The sequence below is a fragment of the Hemitrygon akajei genome, unplaced genomic scaffold (assembly GCF_048418815.1).
Source record: "Hemitrygon akajei unplaced genomic scaffold, sHemAka1.3 Scf000064, whole genome shotgun sequence".
In the NCBI taxonomy this organism is placed as follows: Eukaryota; Metazoa; Chordata; class Chondrichthyes; order Myliobatiformes; family Dasyatidae; genus Hemitrygon; species Hemitrygon akajei.
This window is the reverse complement of record NW_027331950.1, coordinates 184,053-203,163: the sequence shown is the minus strand read 5'-3', so window position 1 is coordinate 203,163 and position 19,111 is coordinate 184,053. Positions and strand designations below refer to the sequence as shown.

Sequence of the window (19,111 nt, the reverse complement as noted above, 5' to 3'; positions counted from 1 at the left end):
GATTGGAATCTCGAATCACCGGTATCTGCGCTGAAATAACTCAACTGAAATAGACATTTGAAGGAGAAATTGACTCTCTGAGCCTCGATCTTAAAGAAGTTAATCGAAATGCGGCTGACCTTTCTTCTCGTTTGGAAAAGGCTCAACAACGGATCGTGGAATTGGAAGCTCGATCGCGTCGGAATAATATTCGAATTGTTGGATTAAAAGAGAAGTCAGAATCTGCCGACACACTGGATTATTTTGCTAAAATGTTTCAGTCTTTATTTCCGGAGGTTTGTTCGCAACCCCTGGAGCTTGAATCGGCTCACAGAACGGGTGCTTTATAATCTTTGGATGAAGGTAAAAACAGGCATGTCGTTGTGCGTTTTCTCCGTCTTGGAGACAAGGACCGCATTATTAAGCTTGAAAGAAAACAAAGATTATTTCAATTTCAAGGTTCAGAAGTTCGTTTTTTTCAAGATTTTCCACGTGAAATTGTTGAGAAACGTGCTGCATTTGTCTCTTCTATGAAATTAGCTTTTCAAAAAAAGCTCTTTCCATTATTACAATAGCCAGACAAATTAAGGCTTTTTGTTAATAATTCTGGAGTTCGTATTTTTGATGATCCAGCCGAAGCATTGCGTTTTATTAACTCTTTGTCTGATGAGTCCGATGGCGAATCTGAAGTTTGAATAATTTGTAATAATTTGACTGTCTCGTGGTGTAAAGCGATGAAATTGGAAGATTTGATGGTTATAGAAAGTTTTTACCTTAAAATGCATTCTTAGCTTCGAAAAAGACTGGTTCGGATGGTTTTAACCTTCGAAGATATAGCAGGAGGACTGTTGAAAGACTGTAGATAATTCTGAAACATCTAGTTTTTTTTTTCTCTGCAGCATTTAAATGAACCAACTGTTTTTTTTTTTTGTTCTGTATGCTTTTTTTAAAAGTTTTTTTGTTAAGTAGTTGTTTGGATTTCTTTACGTTTTAAGGAAAGATTGGATAATTCAAAGATGGTGATCGAATTTCTTTTTGTGCAAATATTTCACCCACGACGAGTCTGAAGCCTGAAGTTTTAATGATTTATAATGTCTTGAGTGTCTCGCAGTGTAAAGACTGATAGCACTGGAAGATCTGGTGGTCACAGAAAGTTTTTAGCTTAAAATTCATTTTTACTTTTGAAAAAGAGTGGTTTGGACGGTTTTAACCTCAGAAGATATAGTGGGAGAACTGTTGATAGGCTGTAGCTAAGTTTGTACTATCGAAAACTCTTTTTTTCTTTTTCAGCATTTAAATGAATTAATTGTTTTGTTTTATTCTGTATGCTTTATTGATGATCTTTTAAGTAATTATTTGGCTTTTCTTGTGTTTTAAAGACATTGGATAATTTAAAGATGGCGATTGTTTTTCTTTTGTGCAAATATTTCAAGAATTGTTTTGGATGTGTTTTTCTTCCCTTATCTAATACTATGAAGGTTACTTTCAAATTGAAGGTCGTTTTGTTTTATAGGAAAAACACTATCCTTTCAAGTTAACTATACTGAGATATATGTCGACTGTAATGAGATTTATGTCCGGTAGAGGGGGACAGAGATTACTTTTTTATATCCACGTAGGCGGAGCTATAACAGCATCGATGCTTTTCCTGGGGCTTGCGTCAATAGATATCGACATTTTTTTCTGGGCTTTGTAAACTGGGTGTTTTTATTTTCTTTTTTTTACCCCCGTTATGGAATCCCGGATTATTTTTAATGTTGTTCATCTCCGCCATTTCGATCACTTTATCCTGAAAATATTTTAACTAATATCATCTCTATGAATCAAACGGCCTTTATTAAAGGCCGTTCTCCCCTTCCCCCACCACCACTCTGCAATCCCCTCTCTCTCAGATCCCATCGTCAGCTCCTGGGCCCTCAGAGGCTCCATCTTCCTCTCACTCCAACCCTTCCCTCTCTACTGACACTACCAGCCTCCCTCCCCCCGCCTCTGATCCCATCTCTCATCCGTGCCGGGTCTTTACCATTCCCTCCGACCTTCAACTCTCTGAGCACAGCGCTCTGTCCTCAGTAAGGGCCTCAGCTTTATCCCTCTTCGCCCACACCTCGGCGAGTTCCGCGTATGCCATGACGCTGAACTCATCTTCCGCCGGCTCCGTCTCCGAGCTTACTTCTTTGCCAAGGACACTCCTACCCCCACCGATGAACCCTTCTCCCGTCTTCAACCCTCCTCCTCTTCATGGACACCCCGCTCTGGTCTTCTGCCTGCTCTGGATCTCTTTACTGCTAATTGCCGAAGGGATATCAACCGTTTCGACTTCACCACACCCTGTTCCAATTGCAACCTAACTCCTTCCGAACGCTCTGCTCTCCGATCCCTCCGCACCACTCCCAACCTCACTATAAAACCCTCTGATAAGGGGGAGCTGTTGTCGTCTGGCGTATTGACCTCTACCTGGCCGAGGTACAGCGACAACTCTCTGATACCTCCTCTTATTTACCCTTGATCATGACCCCACCAACGAGCACCAGGCTACTGTCTCCTATACCATCACCAACCTTATCAGCTCTGGGGATCTGCCTCCACTGCCACCAACCTCATAGTTCCCACACCCCGCACTTCCCATTTCTACCTCCTATCCAAGATCCACAAATCTGCATGTCCAGGTAGACCTATTGTCTTAGTTTGATCCTGCCCCATCGAAATCATTTCTGCATACCTTGACATTGCCTTATTCCCCCCCTTGTTCAATCTCTTCCCTCCTATGTTCGTGACACTTCTCACGCTTTGAATTTTTTCAATGATTTTAAGTTCCCTGGACCCCACCGCCTTATTTTCACCATGGACGTCCAGTCCCTATATACCTCCATCCTCCACCCGGACGGTCTCAAAGCTCTTCGCTTCTTTTTGGAATCCAGACCTAACCAATTCCCCTCTACCACCACTCTCCTCCGTCTAGCGGAATTAGTTCTTACTCTCAATAATTTCTCCTTTGGTTTCTCCCACTTCCTCCAAACCAAGGGTGTAGCCATGGCGACCGGAATGGTCACAGTTATGCCTGTCTTTTTGTTGGCTTTGTGCAACAGTCCATGTTCCAAGTCTATACGGGTATCCGTCCCCCTCTTTTCCTTCGCTACATCGACGACTGCATTGGCGCTGCCTCCTGCACGCATGCTGAGCTCGTTGACTTCATTAACTTTGCCTCCAACTTTCACCCTTCCCTCAAAATTACCTGGTCCATTTCCGACACCTCACTCCTCTTTCTTGATCTTTCTGTCCCCATCTCTGGAGACGGCCTATCTACTGATATCTACTATAAGCCTACAGACTCTCACAGCTATCTGGACTATTCCTCTTCCCAGCCTGCTATCCCCTTCTCACAATTCCTCCGTCGCCGCCGCATCTGCTCTCAGAATGAGACTTTTCATTCCAGGACGAAGGAGATGTCTTCCTTTTTTAAACAAAGGGACTTCCCTTCTTCCACCATCAACTCTGTTCTGAAACGCATCTCTCCCATTTCCCGTACATCTGCCCTCACCCCATCCGCCCGCCACCCCACGGGATAGGGTTCCCCTTGTCCTCACCTACCAGCCCACCAGCCTCCAGGTCCAACGTATAATTCTCCGTAACTTCCGCCACCTCCAACGGGATCCCACTACCAAGCACATCTTTCCCTCCGCCACCTCTTTCTGCTTTCCGCAGGGATCGCTCCCTACGCGGCTCCCTGGTCCACTCGTCACCTCCACCGCCCATCCCTTCCCACCGATCTCCCTCCTGGCACTTATCCCTGTAAGTGGAACAATTGCTACACCTGCCCTTACACTTCCTCCCTCACCACCATTCAGAGCCCCAGACAGTCCTTCCAGGTGAGGCGACACTTCACCTGTGAGTTGGCTGGTGTGGTTTACTGCGTCCGGTGCTCCCGATGTGACCTTTTATATATTGGTGAGACCCGACGCAGACTGGGAGACCGTTTCGCTGAACACCTACGCTCGGTCCGCCAGAGAAAGCAGGATCTCCCAGTGGCCACACATTTTAATTCCACGTCCCATTCCCATTCCGATATGTCTATCCATGGCCTCCTCTACTGTCAAAATTAATCCACACTCTGGTTGGAGGAACAACACCTTATATACCGGCTGGGTAGCCTCCAACCTGTTGGCATGAACATTGACTTCTCTAACTTCCGTTAATGCCACTCTTACCCTTTTACCCCATCCCTGACTTATTTAGTTGTTTGTTTTTTTTTCTCTCTCTCTCTGGTGTTCTCCATCACCCTCTGGTGCTTCCCCACTTTCTTTTTCCCAAGGCCTCCCATCCCATGATCCTTTCCCTTCTCCAGCTCTGTATCACTTTCGCCAATCACCTTTCCAGCTCTTATAGCTTCATCCCACCCCCTCCGGTCTTCTCATATCATTTTGCATTTCCCCCTCCCCCCACTACTTTCAAACCCCTTAGCATCTCTCCTTTTCAGTTAGTCTTGACAAAGGGTCTCGGCCCGAAACGTCGACAGTGCATCTCTTATAGATACTGCCTGGCCTGCTGTGTTCCACCAGCATTTTGTGTGTGTTGTTTGAATTTCCAGCATCTGCAAAATTCCTCGTGTAATACCTTCAGTCCTGTGTTCAGCCTTTTAGATTCTGTGCGTCTTTTCCATTGCAACTCATCCTGTCGACTGCCAGGTTGCCCTATCAGCAGCCTCTCATTGCCGGCAGTCTCACAACATACTGTCTCTGTCTACAAACCAACTACCTCATCCTCGGCGGTAGCACATCGGTTCCCAAACCCCTTACCTAACTCACAAAATTTCTTTTCAGGTCCTGCTGACATTTTCTACCTGTTATTGGAGCTAATATTTACCAACAAGTCTGGTTGCTCGCTCTCCCCCTTTAGATGACTCCGATCAGGTCCCTGGACACATCTCACCATCCGGGTGACTCTATCGCCACCACAGAACCGCTGGTCGTTGGTTGACAACAGGAGGAACTCTAACCCTGTTACGGCGGAGGGAGGATCGGGTGAGAGTTAATGTCCTGGAAATGGAGGGGTTGCCTCATGGATCAGAGGGAATGAAAGGTTGGAGAGGCTTCAGTTGTTTCCTCTGTAGCGATGGGGGCTGAGGGGAGACCAGAGGCAGACTGAGGCTGAGTAGAGATCTGCGAGAAGAGAACCGGCATCGTTTGTTCACCAGGAGAATATCTCAATTACCAGAGGACGTGATTTCAAGGTGAGTGTGGGACAGTTCAAAGACGATGTGCGGCAGAAGTTTCTGTTTTACACAGAGCGCGCTGCGTGCCTGGAATGTTCCGCTGCCGCTACTGGCGGGTTCGATACCACAAGGGTTTTAAAGAGGCTTTTTCACAGACACGTGCAGGGAACGGAGGGATCCGGACATTGTCCAGGAAAAATGGATTAATATTAGGTTTCGTTGGATTAATTATTTCGGCAGAACATCGCGGAGTTCGGGGCCTCTTCCTCTGCCGTATCACTCGGTTGTCGGTGAAGAGAGGCACCGAGAGAAGGTGGAAGAAGGTGGTTAAGAACGTGATCAGCGATAGAGAGTGGGGAGGCAGAGAGGGAGAACAATTTTACGTGAAATTTGGGCAAAGGAGAGCAGGAGAGCGGGAACAGGGGTGTGATAGAGAGGGAGGGAAGGAGAGAGGGAGAAAGGAAGGAGTGGAGTAGCGTGGAGGCGGGAGAGATGGAGAGGGCTGGAGCGGAGGAGAGTGTGGGAGTGATTGCGAGAGTAATACAGGGGAGAGGTTTGTGTGTGTGAGAGAGAGAGAGTGATAAAGGGGGAGAGAGAGAGACTGCAATGAACAGTCGGGGTGAGAGAGGGACAGAGGGAGTGAGAGCGCGTGGGAGAGATGGGTAAGAATGGTGGAAGGGAGAGAGGTGCAGGAAATGGGAAAAGAAACGGACAGAGAGGAGGAGGTGTAACGGAGAACAACACACACAAAATGCTGGAGGAACTCAGCAGGTCAGGCAACCTCTATGGAAAATAATAAAGAGTTGACGTGTCGGACCGAGATCAGCAAGATGAGAGGATTCGATCAGTGTGGAGTGGGAACTTTCCGAGGATGCTGCGGGATTGTTTGTTGGATTACAGTAAGTGAGAAGTACAATATATAATGAAAAACACAATCCCAAGTCTAAAACAAAGAGCGAAGGAATTGATGACGAAACAAGTGATACGAACAATCTACTAAACAAGTGTAAACAGAGCAGAGAATCATTGATCTGAGAGAGGGGGTGTAGAGGGGGTACGGGGGTGAGGGGAGAGTGGGGGAGACTGGAGAGGGGTGGAGAAAGGGGAAAAGGGAAGGGGAGAGGGAGGGAAGAGAGGGGTGAGAGTGAAAGAAAGAACGTGGGGAGAGAGGGTTCAATAGGAGAATGGGGTATACTGGGGAGGAAAGAGTGAAGCAGAAAGCTGGGAGAGAGTGGGCGAGTGTGGAAGAGGGAAGGAGATTGTGAGAGAGAGGCGAGAGTGAGTTCAGAAAGCTGAGAGGGGGAGAAGAGAATGGTTGGGAGTGAAAGCGAGGTTTGTAGGCAAGGGAGGGGGGAAGGACAGAAATGGATGGGTATGGAGTGGGAGGTGCCGCACCTCATCTTGCCTTGATGACGGATGCTGCTTTTCCTTTTGCTAAGGCAGAGGTTGATGGACTTTCGATCGGTCAGGGCATGAAAGGATACGCGGCGAAGGCAGGAAAATGGGGCTGGGAGGGAAAATTGATTTACAATTATGAAGTGGCAGAGCAGTTTTGATGGGCCAAATGGCCTAATTCTGCTTCTGTCTCTCATGGTCTTATGGTCCAAGAGCAGCCTCCCATTCAATGAGAGCAAGAGCAATGAACTGGGTATGGACTTTGGAGGAGGAAACAGGAACTCATGATGCAATCCTCATCGGGGCTCAAAGGTGGAGACGTTCAGCAACTTTAAATTCCACAGTGTTAACGTTTCAGAGGATCTGTCCCGAGCCCGGGACACAAGTGCAATTACAAGAAAGCAGGAACTGTCTGTCCTTGCTTAGAAGCTTACGTGGATTCAGAATGACATCTAAAACCCTGACAAACTTCGACAGATGTGTGGTGGGGAGCATGTTCAGTGGTTGCATCATGGCCTGGTATGGAAACACCAAAGCCCTTGAAAGGAAAATCCGACTAGAAATAGTGGATATGGCCCAGTACATCACGGGTAAAACTCTCCTCACAACTGAGCACATCTCTGTGGAGTGCTGTCGCAGGAAATCAGCATCCATCATCAAGGACCCCCACCACACAGGCCATGCACTCTTCTCAAAGCTGCCATCAGGAAGAAGGTGCATGAGCCTCAGGAGCCTCTACTCCAGGTTCAGGAACAGTTATTACACTCAACCAACAGGTCCTGAACAAGAGGGGATAATTTTACTCAAATTAACTTGCCCCATCACTAAACTATTCCCAAAACCGATGGACACAATCAACAGCTCTTCATCTCATGTTCTTGATGTTTATTTCTGGGTTATTTATTAGTTTTATTCTTTTGTATTTGAATTTGGTGTCTTTTGCACACAGTTGTTTTGTTTGTCCTGTTGGAGGAGATCTTTCATTCATCTTACAATGGTTCTTGAGTTTACTGCATTTACAATATAAACAAATACCAGGATTATACATGGTGACATGCGTATACTTTAATAATAAATTCACTTTGCACATTTTAAATTGTACATTTCAATTTGTAAATAACTCTCTGAAACACAAGAGCGGGTTGTGAGCTCAGTCTGCTGGGTGAATTATTTTGTTCTGATCCGAATGGTCGGCCCAACACTGTAACCCGTCTTTCGAGGCAAACCAATTACTGGAAATATTCCTGCATCAAACTGGAAAGCCTCAAATACTCTGTCTCTCTGCTCAAGCGTGCGAACACACGTAGACACACACACACACACACACACACACACACACACACACACACACACACACACACACACACACACACACACACACACACACACACACACACACACACACACACACACACACACACCAAAACGTTGACAATCATACCAGTGCCCAAAAATACCAGGGTGACCTGCCTCAGGGACTATCGCCCAGTGACGCTCACTACTATGATGAAGTGCTTTGTGGGGTTGGTCATGGTCAATCAACTCCTGTCTGTGTGCAGGGACCCACTGCAATTTGCCAATCGCAACAATCTGTCAACAGTTCTCACTGCTCACACTCGGCCTTAGATCACCAGGATAAAAGCGTAACAGCCCAGTGTTCAACACAATCAGACCCTCAATTGTAATCAACAATCTCCAAAACCTGGGCCTCTGTACCTCCTTCTGCAACTGGATATTCACCAGGAGACCCTAGTCTGTGCGGATCAGAAATAACATCTCCTCCTTGCTGACAATCAACACTGGCACACCTCAACGATGAGTGCTCAGCCCACTGCTCTACTCTCGCTACACACACGTCTGTGTGGCTAGGCTCATCTATAAACTTGCCAATGACACAACTATTGTTGCTGGAATTTCAGATAGTGACGAGGAGGAGTACAGGAGTGAGATAGCTCAGCAGGTTGAGTGGTGTCACAGCAACAACCTTGCACTCAGCATCATTAAAACAAAGGAATTGATTGTGGATTCAGAAAGGGGAAGTCGAGGGAATACACATCAGTCCTCATCGTGGGATCAGAAGTGAAAAGGGTGAGCAAGTTTCCATTTCCTGCCTGTCAACATCTCTGAGGAACTATCCTGGGCCCAACATATTGATGCAGTTACAATGAAGGCACAACATCGGCTATATTTCATTCGGAGATTGAGGGGAATCGGTCTGTCACTAAAGACACTTGCAAATTTCTACAGATGTACTGTGGAGAGCATTCTAACTGGTTGCATTACTGCCTGGTGTGGAGAGGCCACTGCACAGGATCGGAAAATGCTGCAGAAAGTTGTAAACTCAGCCAGCTCCTTCATGGGCACTGGACTCCACAGTATCCAGGACACAGTCAAGAAGGTGGCATCCATCATTAAGGACCCACAACACCCAGGACATGCCTTCTCATTGCTACCATCAAGGAGGATGTACAGGGGCCTGGAGACACACTCACCGGCTCAGGAACAGCTTCTTTCCCACTGTCAGATTTCCGAATGGGCAAAGAACCCAAGGACACCCCCTCAGTATTTTCCCTCTCGTTTGCACTACATTATAAATATAATTTTACGCATACTAATTGTAATCTGTAGTTTTATTACTAAATATTGCAGTGTACTGCAGACACAAAGGAACAAATTTCACCACATATGCCGGTGATATTAAACCTGATTCTGATACACAAACACACACAGCTGGGCTTAGACATACAACACTCCCACATTCCTCCCTTTGTGACACCGTGCTTGCTCCGTGGCCCCCGGTATGAAGCTCAAACTGTTGCAACACCTGCCCTTTAAATTCATGGCTGAGGCTGTGTTGTGTCTGTTCACTGTTTGAGTTCGATATTAAATGAAGAGCATTGAATGGGAAGGAAGGTTTGAACATAAGAATAAAGATCTCCTCTGAAGGTATGTGGGGTCCTGGTGAGAGGCCTAGATAGTGTAGATATAGAAAGGATGTTTCCCATGGTGGGGGAGTCTAGGACAAGAGGGCACTGCCTCATGATAGAGGGGCGTCGTTTCAAAATAGAGATGCAAAGAAATGTCTTTAGACAAAGGTTGGTGAATTTGTGGAATTTGTTGCCACATGAAGCTGTGGAGGCCAGGTCGTTGGGTGTATTTAACGCAGAGATTGACAGCTTCTTGGTTGGACATGACATCAAAGGTTACGGGGAGAAGGCCGGGATCTGGGGTTGGGGAGGAGATTTAAAACAAAGGATTGGCCATGATTGATGGTGGAGTAGACTAGATGGGCCTGATGGCCTCATTCTGCTCTTCTGTCTTACGGTTCTTATGGTCTTATGGACTATTTTCTAAATGGGGAGAAATTTCAAAAGTTGAGATGCAAAAGGATTTGGGAGTCCTTGCGCAGGATTCATCGAAGGTTAATTTGCAGGAGTCTGTGGTGAGGAAGGCATATGCGATGTCACCATTCATTTGAAGGGGACAAGACTATAAATGCAAAGATGTAATGTTGAGTCTGTATAAAGAACTGGTGAAGCCTCACTTGGAGTATTCAGAGCAGTTTTGTGCCCCTTATCTTGGAAAGGGTGTGCTGAGACTTGACAGAGTTCAAATGTGGTTCATGAAAATGACTCCAGGATTAAATGGCTTGTTATATGAAAATTGTTCGATGGCTCTGGGTCTGAATTCACTGGAATTCAGAAGAATGAGGGGTGACCTAATTGAAACCTATTGAATACTGAGAGAGCTTGATGGAGTGAATGTGGAGAAGGTGCTTCCTCTGGTGGGCATGTCTAAGGACACAGCCTCAGAATAGAAGGGTGTCCTTTTGGAACGGAGATGAGGAGATTTTCTGTAGCAGGGAGAACTGAATCTGTGGATATCTTTGCCTTAGGCAGCTTGCGAGGCCAATTCATTATGTATTTTTAAGACAGAGGTTGATTGATTCTTGATTGGTCAGGGCATGACGGGATACAGGGAGGGGGAGGGGAAGGCAGGCGATTGCTGTAGAGAGGGGAAAATGGATCGGCCATGATGAAATGGCTGAGCAGACATGATATGGAAAATGGTCTTATGGTCTAATACAAGAATAAAAATCTCCTCTGAAGGTATATGGGGTCCTGTTGAGAGCCTGCGTGGAACACTGTGCACAGGTCTGGTCCCCGTCCCAGAGGCAGTCTATCAGATAAAGGGAATGAAGAAGTTTCCCAGATTGATTTTTGGGTTGTGGTAGTGTCCTCAGACAGATTACAATGACTGGGCCTGTCTCAAAACTAGAGAAATAAGAGGTGGTCTGACTGAAACAGGCGCAGACTCACAGGGTATTGACAGGGTAGGGGCAAGAAAGATGATTTCCCTGGGGGGTGGGGGTGGGAGATCAACAAGGGGGTCAGAGACTCAAATTCCGAGGTCACCTCGGCAGGGCTGAGATCCGGAGAGATTTCCTCACCCAGATTGTGGTGAATATTTGTAATCTTCTCCACAAGTTTTCTAAATTCAAAAATCAAATTTCGGGGCTCAGTGATGATGGGAACGTTGCAGGAAAGTGGCGCTGATGTTAAAGATCGAGTATTCTGAGGAAAGGGTAGAACAGGCGCAACGGGCCGAATGGCCAGGCATGCTCCTGTTTCTTATTTTCGAAAGCACGAGTTTACCTTTGCGCCTTGTTCTCCCTTGGTTCTCCTCCCAGCGGTGATCGCTGAATGGCTGAGAGTGTGTGAGGACGGGCTGCTACTCGGAGCTGGAGATGTCAGTCACATTTTGTTCTCAGAATCAAAGCAAGTTCCCCGAAACTCAAATTTCAAAATAAATTTTATTATCAGAGTACAGATAAATCACCACATACAACACCGAGAAGCATTTTCCTGCATTTAGAAAAAGTATAGAATAGTGACCATAACAGAAGCAGGCAGTGAAAGATCAGCCAGAGTGCTGAAGGTAACAAACTGTGCAAATGCAAATACAGAAACAGGATAAATAACAAGAGCATAAAATAACCGCAGCGGCTGCTGATGGATCTCTGGAGCTCTCACCGCTCCCCTGTGCAATCGGACAGGCTGAAGACCAAGGGAGAACAAGCCGCAAAGGTAAACTCGTGATTTAGAAAATAAGAAACAGGAGCAGGCGTTGCCATTCGGCCGGTTCTGCTGTTCTGCCCCTCATTCAGAACATGGCTGACCTTTGACCTCAGCGCCACTTTCCTGCAACGTTCCCAACATCGCCGAGCCCCTAAATATGTCAGTTTAATTTAGAAAACTTTTGGAGAAAACTCCAAATATTCACCGCACTGTGTTGGGGAAATTTCTCATCTCAGTCCTGCTGAGGTGATCTCGGATTTTGAGTCTGTGATCCCTGGTTCCTCTGCCCAGCCAGGAGAAACATCATTCCTGCCCCTACCCTGTAAATACCCTGTGAGCCTGCGTCTGTCTCAATCAGGAAGCTTCTCCATGTGAACCATGTGTTAATGAAATTGGTGACAGTTCTTTCAGACCAGCAGCTTTGACCACAAGAACACCAGACAGTGGTCAGCACGGAATGTCCTGCAGTTACTGCAGGAGAAGGACTGGATGGACACAGTGGAGTGGTTCCCTGAGCAGACAGTCCAGACCATCTGGCAGAATGCCTCATCACCAGATCTCACCAACAGGCACCAGGACCTCACCTGTCTGGCGGCGAGAGGGCCCCCCCCCCCAGTCTGATCCTTGCTGCATGCCCGGAGATCACTCCCACAGCGCGCTGCCCCGAGATTACCACAGTGGAGACGAGACGGTCACTCACCTCTTTGCGGACTGTGGGCTGGCGAAGATCTGTAGAGAAAGATGCAAGGGCCTGTGCCACAGCAGCTGCGTGACAGAAGGCTCACTGATCCTCGGGCTGCTCCCAGGACGCGCAGGAAAACGGACAGCGAGTGCTGCTGGAAGATCATCAACTCGGGGAAAGACGCCCGAAACTGGTTGGCCTGCATCACATCGAGATGTCCGGAGAGCAGCGGTTCCCAACCTGGGGTCCACGGTTACTGGTATTGGTCTTTGGCATAAAAATGTTTGCGAAGCCCAGTCGTACAGGAATGCTGCCGACTGACACATTCCAGACTACAGGGACACCATTGGAACTACAGGGATCTTCTACACTGGACAGGGAGTGGCCGTGTTGGCTGAGGAAGCCACACAGTTATTGTAGTAGTGAACCACCCCAGGGGGGGACATGGCTTCTCCTTTCAGCGCAGGACTTCAATCGTCTTCCAGGGGAACGTCCTTCCGACCGCAGGGATGGGGCCTTTGGAGATTCAGCTGACGTTTTTGTCGCTCTAGGTTTTTAAGAGATGGGGTTGTAAGCCATATGCCCAACCCTCCTCCGCTCGTAGCCGGGCTTAGACAGTCCATGGCGCGTTTTCTTATCTATTGTCCGTTTAATGTGTTTTTGATCCCACACTCAACAAAGAAATGGCCAGAATTTCCACAGAACACATCCAGTAAAACCATGTTCATTCCCCGAGACTGCAGCGCGTGTAGTGGACAATCGCGGTACTGCAGGGGATCAGCAGCTCCCCGAAAGTGAAAGCATTCTGAATCAGGAAGTGCTGAGAGTTAACATGGCTTCGAAAGGATCGGTCGAGAGTTTGAGCGAGGAGGTAGTTTGTCCCGTCTGCCTGGATTTCTTCAACGATCCGGTGTCACTGGAGTGTGGACACAACTTCTGTCGCTCTTGTATCACACAGTATTGGGAAAGGGAGGAGAGAAACTCCTGCCCGGATTGTAGAGAGGTGTTTGCTGACCGCACCCTCAGGGTGAATCGGGCCTTAGCAAATCTGACTGAAAAAGTTCGAAATTTACACCTGAATCCGAAAGGGAAGGAAAGTAAACGTCACTGCGAGGAACATGAGGAAGAACTGAAGCTGTTTTGTGAAACGGACAAGACACTGATCTGTCTGGTCTGTAGAGACTCGCAGGAACACAGAGAGCACCGCTTCATGCCGATTAAAGAAGCTGTTAAAATCTACATGGTAAAAACTAACGTTAATTTAATACTTAACACATTTCCTTTGTCCGACATACCATCACACGAGCCTACATAACTAACAATTCATTCTTTGCAACTTCCGCCATCTCCAACGGGATTCAAGTATCTTTCCGTCCCACAGCCCACCCCCGCACCCCACAACTCTCCACTCTGTATATGGATCGCGCTCCACGTACTGTATCGCCTTGATCCACTCGCTCCTCCACACTGATCTCCCTCCTGACACTGACAACTGCAAGCGGGACAAGTGCTACACCTGACTCCTAACCTCCTCCCTCGTCACCATTCAGGGCCGCAAACAGCCCAGTTCCTCCCGTGTCTTCCATGGTCGATTGTCCTCTCCTATTAGATTCCTTCTTCTCCAGCTCTTTACCTCTTCCACCTGTCCCCTCCTAGCTTCTCATTTCATCACCCTCCCCCACGTACCCCCTCACGTTGTCTCACCCGTCACCTGTCAGCTGGTTCTCATCCCCAACCTTTTTATTCTGGCTTCTGTCCCATTCCTTCCCAGTCCCAATGAAGGGTCTCATCCCGAAACACCGTCTGTTTATTTCCCCTGAATAGATGCTGCCTGACTCACTGAGTTCCTCCGGCATTTTGTGTGATAATCGGGTTTGATCACCTGTTTCTTTTGATGCATCTTTGTTTCTATTTCCTTCACTCTCTGATTTCCAGGATCAGCTAAAATCTTCCTTAGACTCTCTCACAAAAAAGAAATCAGACTTCCAGGAAAAGGAGCAGCAACAGAAAGAGAAGATTTCCGGAGTTCGGGTGAGGCTTCCTGAGCGGAATTTCTGATATTACTGTCGAGTTTTACTCCATTTAATGCAGAATAGCCGAGTATCGCAGCTCCAGTGACCTGGGTTCGATCCTGATCTCTGGTGCTGTCTGTGTGGAGTTTGCATGTTCTCCCTGTGACCAGACACATCCCAAGGACATGCTGGATGAATGGTTAATTACAATTAACCATGTGAAGGTGGGGGAGGGTGTATGTGAATCAGGTGGGAGTTAATGGGTCATTGAGGGAGAATAGGTTTCAGGAAAGCGTGAGGAAATGGAGTTGACGGGAATGTCTCAGAAGTAGTATGGACCTGAATGGACCGAATGGTCACTTTTATGTCATAAGGAAATACAACACAGCAATACAGTAAACTAACCTTCACCTTTCATTCGACAGAAACAGTCACACAGTGTTCAGTCCCACATCACATCCCAGATTGCTGAATTGCGTCGGATTATCACTGAGAAAGAGCAGAGTTTACTCAGGGATCTCAGGGAAGAAGAGAAGAGGATTCTTAATCCAATGGAGAAAAATCTTCGAGAGATTCAAGAGAATATCAGGTTTATTCAGGAGGAAATCTTGAAGTTAAAGGAGCAGATGGATCAAAAAGATGGTGTGATATTTCTCAAGGTAAGTGATTAAATTTGAATTTGTTTCTGGCAAATTGAACTAAATGAACAGTGGTATATTTGAAATTAACACAGCACAGAGGCCAATTCTACCAAATCAATTGCCGCTGCTGGTGTCCTCACACAGAGTGTTCTCCTTGCATGACGAACCTCCAATCTTTCCGCTGATGACATTCTAAATATCGGAGATTGATATTCGATCCTTTATCAGCAACATACAATCTTTAAGCAATGGATTCTCAGCATAATTAATCGTAAATTAAACTGCAATGAATCGGTCAACGATGTGGACAGTAAGTCCAAGTCTAATCAAATTTGTGTTTTTATTTATTTCAGGAGGAAGCTCGTCGGAACAGGAGGTAGGACATGCTCTTTACTGAAACCCTGCACAGATTTGTAAAATAGTTCAAAAATTTCAGTTTATCACCAGCAGTTTAATATTTACAGGATTAATGACGATATCCAGGAATTGTCAGTGACAGATGAGGCCCTGCCGGTTGGAAAATTCGTTCACCCCTATTTGTTGAACACAGTGCTGAGAGAAAAACTTGATACAATTAAGCGAGGTAACATTTACAAAGATTCATTTTTACTTATTTATGAGACACAATTAAGTTATAAGTTGAAGCAAGGATTGGCTGCGATAATGGACTGAAGGGGAACTGAAGTTTATTCCACTAGGAGGCATCACTGTCACATGGTCAGCTGGAGATGTCAGACCACTGAACACACCAGCACAGGGTCACAATACAACCAATACACGGGACTGGCAGATGAACCACTGTGTTCCAATCCCAGGCAAATGCACTAACACACCAAGACATGAATTTGAATCCTACCACAGATGCTGGGAATTTAATACTGACTAAAAACGGGTATCAGTGTGGTGAATGGGATTGTCAGGAAAATACACAAATACACAAATACACAAGTCCTGCGTGCACTGTGAGTGCAGACTCTGACTGACGTAGGAATTCCCTCTTCTGGATCAGCAAATCTCACTGTGGTTAGAGGGAGCAGAGGGGAGCAGTAGTGATCGGGGACTGAATCGTTCGGGGAACAGACAGGAGAATCTATGGACAAGAATCAGACACCGGAATGGTATGTTGTCTCCTAGGTGCCAAGGTCAGGGACGTCTTGAATCGTGTCTGCAGCATTTTGGAGAGGGAGGGTCAAGTGCCAGCTATCATTTTGCAACTTGGGACCAATTACATAGGAAGTAAAAGCAAAGAGGTCCTGAAAATAGAATTTGGAGAGCTTGGTAGAAAGCTCAGAAGCAGCACCCCCAGGGTTGTAATTTCTGGATTGCTGCCTGTGCCACGTGCTGGTGAGGGTAGAAACAGGATAATTTGGCAGATAAACCATGGCTGAGAAGATGGTGCTGGGGACAGGGATTCAGGTTCTTGGATCATTGGGATCTGTTCTGGTGGAGGAATGACCTGCTCATAAGGGATGGGTCGCATCTCGACCCGACGGAGAAAAATATTCTCATGAGAGAGGTTTCATAGAGCTGTTGGGTAGGGTTTAAACTAATTTGGTTGGGGGGGGGGTCGGGAACTGGAGTGAAGGGATAGGACTGATGGTAAAAATGCAAAGATAGCGTGCAGTCAGACTGCCAGATAGAGCGGACAGATGCGAGGAGAAAATTGCAGCCAGCAGGGTGACTATCAGTGCATTAGGGATGCAGAATTAAAAAGGGTAGCAGATACAGTACATAAAGTGTTATATCTCAATGCATGGAGTATGAGAAATAAGGTGGATGATCTTGTTGCACTATTACAGATTGTCAGGTATGATGTTGAGGCCATCACGGAATCGTGGCTGAAGGACGGTTGTAGTTGGGAGCTGAATGTTCACGGTTACACAATGTATTGGAGGAAGGAAGGAAGGCTGATGGGGTGGCGTGGCTCTGCTGGTAAATCAGCAGCTAGATGTGACATAGGATTGGAAGATGTTGAATCCTTGTGGGTTGAGGTAAGGAACTGCCAAAGTAAAAATGACACTGACACCAGTCATATACAAGCCTCCCAACAGTCAGTGGGATGAGGCCCACAGATTACAACTGGAAATAGAAAAGGCTGATGAAAAGAATAATGTTATGATAATCATGGGAGATTTCAACATGCAGGTCAATTGGGAAAATCAGTTTGGTAAAGGATCTCAAGAGAGTGAGTTTGTTGAATGCAATGTGATGGCTTTCTAGAGCAGTTTGTCGTTGAGCCTACTCAGGGAACAGCTCTACTGGATTGGGTGTTATGTATTGAACCAGAGGTGAGTAGTTAAAAGAAACCTTAGGAAGCAGTGCTCACAATATGACTGAGTTCAACTTGAAATTTGATGAGGAGAAAGTAAAGTCCGACATTGTAGTATTTCAGAGAAGTGAAAGAAATTACAGTGGTCTGGGAGAGGAGCTGGCCAATGCAAATTGGAAGGAGATGTTGGCAGGGATGAGCGCAGAGCAGAAATGGTGTCAGTTTCTGGGAAAATGAGAAAGGTGAAGGATAGATGTATTCCAAACATAAATAAATACTCAAATGGCAAAATAGTACAACATTGGCTGACAAGGGAAGACAAGTTAATGTAAAGGCAAAAGAGAGGGAATACAACTAATCAAAAATTAGTAGGAAGACAGTGAATTTGGAAGCTTTTAAATACCTACAGAGAGGAACTAAAAGAATGTCTTGGAGGGGAAAATAAACAAGAAATTGATTTGAATTGAATTGTCTTTATTACTTACATCCTTCATATACATGAGGAATAAAAATCTTAACGTTATGTCTCCATCTTACTGTGAAATGTGCAATTTATTGTAATTTATGATGAATAATATGTCCAACAGGCTGATTAATATGACATAGAAATTCAGTTGGGTCCACACGAGTTAATCAGTCTGATGGCCTGGTTGAAGAAGCTGTCCCGGAGCCTGTTGCTCCTGGCTTTTATGCTGTGGTACCGTATCCCGGAAGGTAGCAATTGGTACAGTTTGTGGTTGGGGTGACTCTGGTCTCCAATGATCCTTCAGGCCCTTTATACACACCTGTCTTTGTAAAATAAGTTAGCAAACAATATCAAATTGTTTTTCAAGTATTGTAAAAAAATAAAACAGAGATGAGAGTGGATGTAGGTCCGGTAGAAAATGAGGCCGGATTTATAATAACGCGGGATAAAGAGATGGCAGATAAACCAAATATTTTGCACCAGTCTTCACCGTGGAAGACACTAGCACTGTGCCCGGTGTTGAAGAGTGCGAGGGAAGAGAAGTGAGTGCAGTTACTATTACAAGGGAGAAGGTGCTCAAAAAGCTGAAAGACCTAAAGGTACATAAGTCACCCGGACCAGATGAACTGCACCCTAGTGTTCTGAAAGTGGTCGCAGTAGGCATTGTGGAGAAATTTCAAATGATCTTTCAAAAATCACTGGACCCTGGCATGGTGCCAGAGGACTGGAAAATGGCAAATGTCACTTAACTCTTTAAGGAAGGAGGAAGGCAGCAGAAAGGAAATTATTGACCAGTTAGCCTCACCTCTGTGGTTGGGAAGAAATTGGAGTCAGTTGTTAAGTATGAGGTTATGGAATAGTTGGTGACACTGGACAAGACAGAACAAGTCAGCATGGCTTTGTATAGGGAATATCCTGCCTGACAAACCTGTTGGGATTCTTTGAGGAGATTAGAAGCAGGATAGATAAAGGGGATGCAGTGGAGGTTGTATATTTGGAATCTCAGAAGGCCTTTGACAAGGTGCCACACATAAAGGTGGTAACCAAGTTTAGAGGCCATGGTATTACAGAAAGGTTACAGGCATGGTTAGAACATTGACTGATTGGTAGGAAACAGCGAATGAAAGTAAAGGGATCTTTTTCTGGTTGGCTGCCAGTGACTCGTGTTCCACAGGGGTCAGTCTTAGGACACCTTCATTTTATATTGTATATCAAAATCTAGCTGATGGTATAGACCATGAGATATAGGAGCAGAAATAGACCATTCAGCCCATCGTGTCTGTTCCACCATTCAGTCATGGGTTGATCTAATTCTTCCCGTCATCCCCACTCCCCTACTTTCACACAGTACCCTTTGATGCCCTGGCTAATCAAGAACCT

General features: G+C 46.1%; 1 long non-coding RNA gene across 1 annotated transcript; it reads left to right on the top strand.

The window, feature by feature from the left end:
- Positions 1-14,895: 14,895 nt before the first annotated feature.
- On the top strand, positions 14,896-15,546 carry LOC140721923 (uncharacterized). Its single transcript, XR_012097503.1, has 3 exons — positions 14,896-15,014; positions 15,350-15,372; positions 15,461-15,546. It is a non-coding gene; the product is annotated as an uncharacterized lncRNA (long non-coding RNA).
- The last annotated feature ends 3,565 nt before the right edge of the window (positions 15,547-19,111 follow it).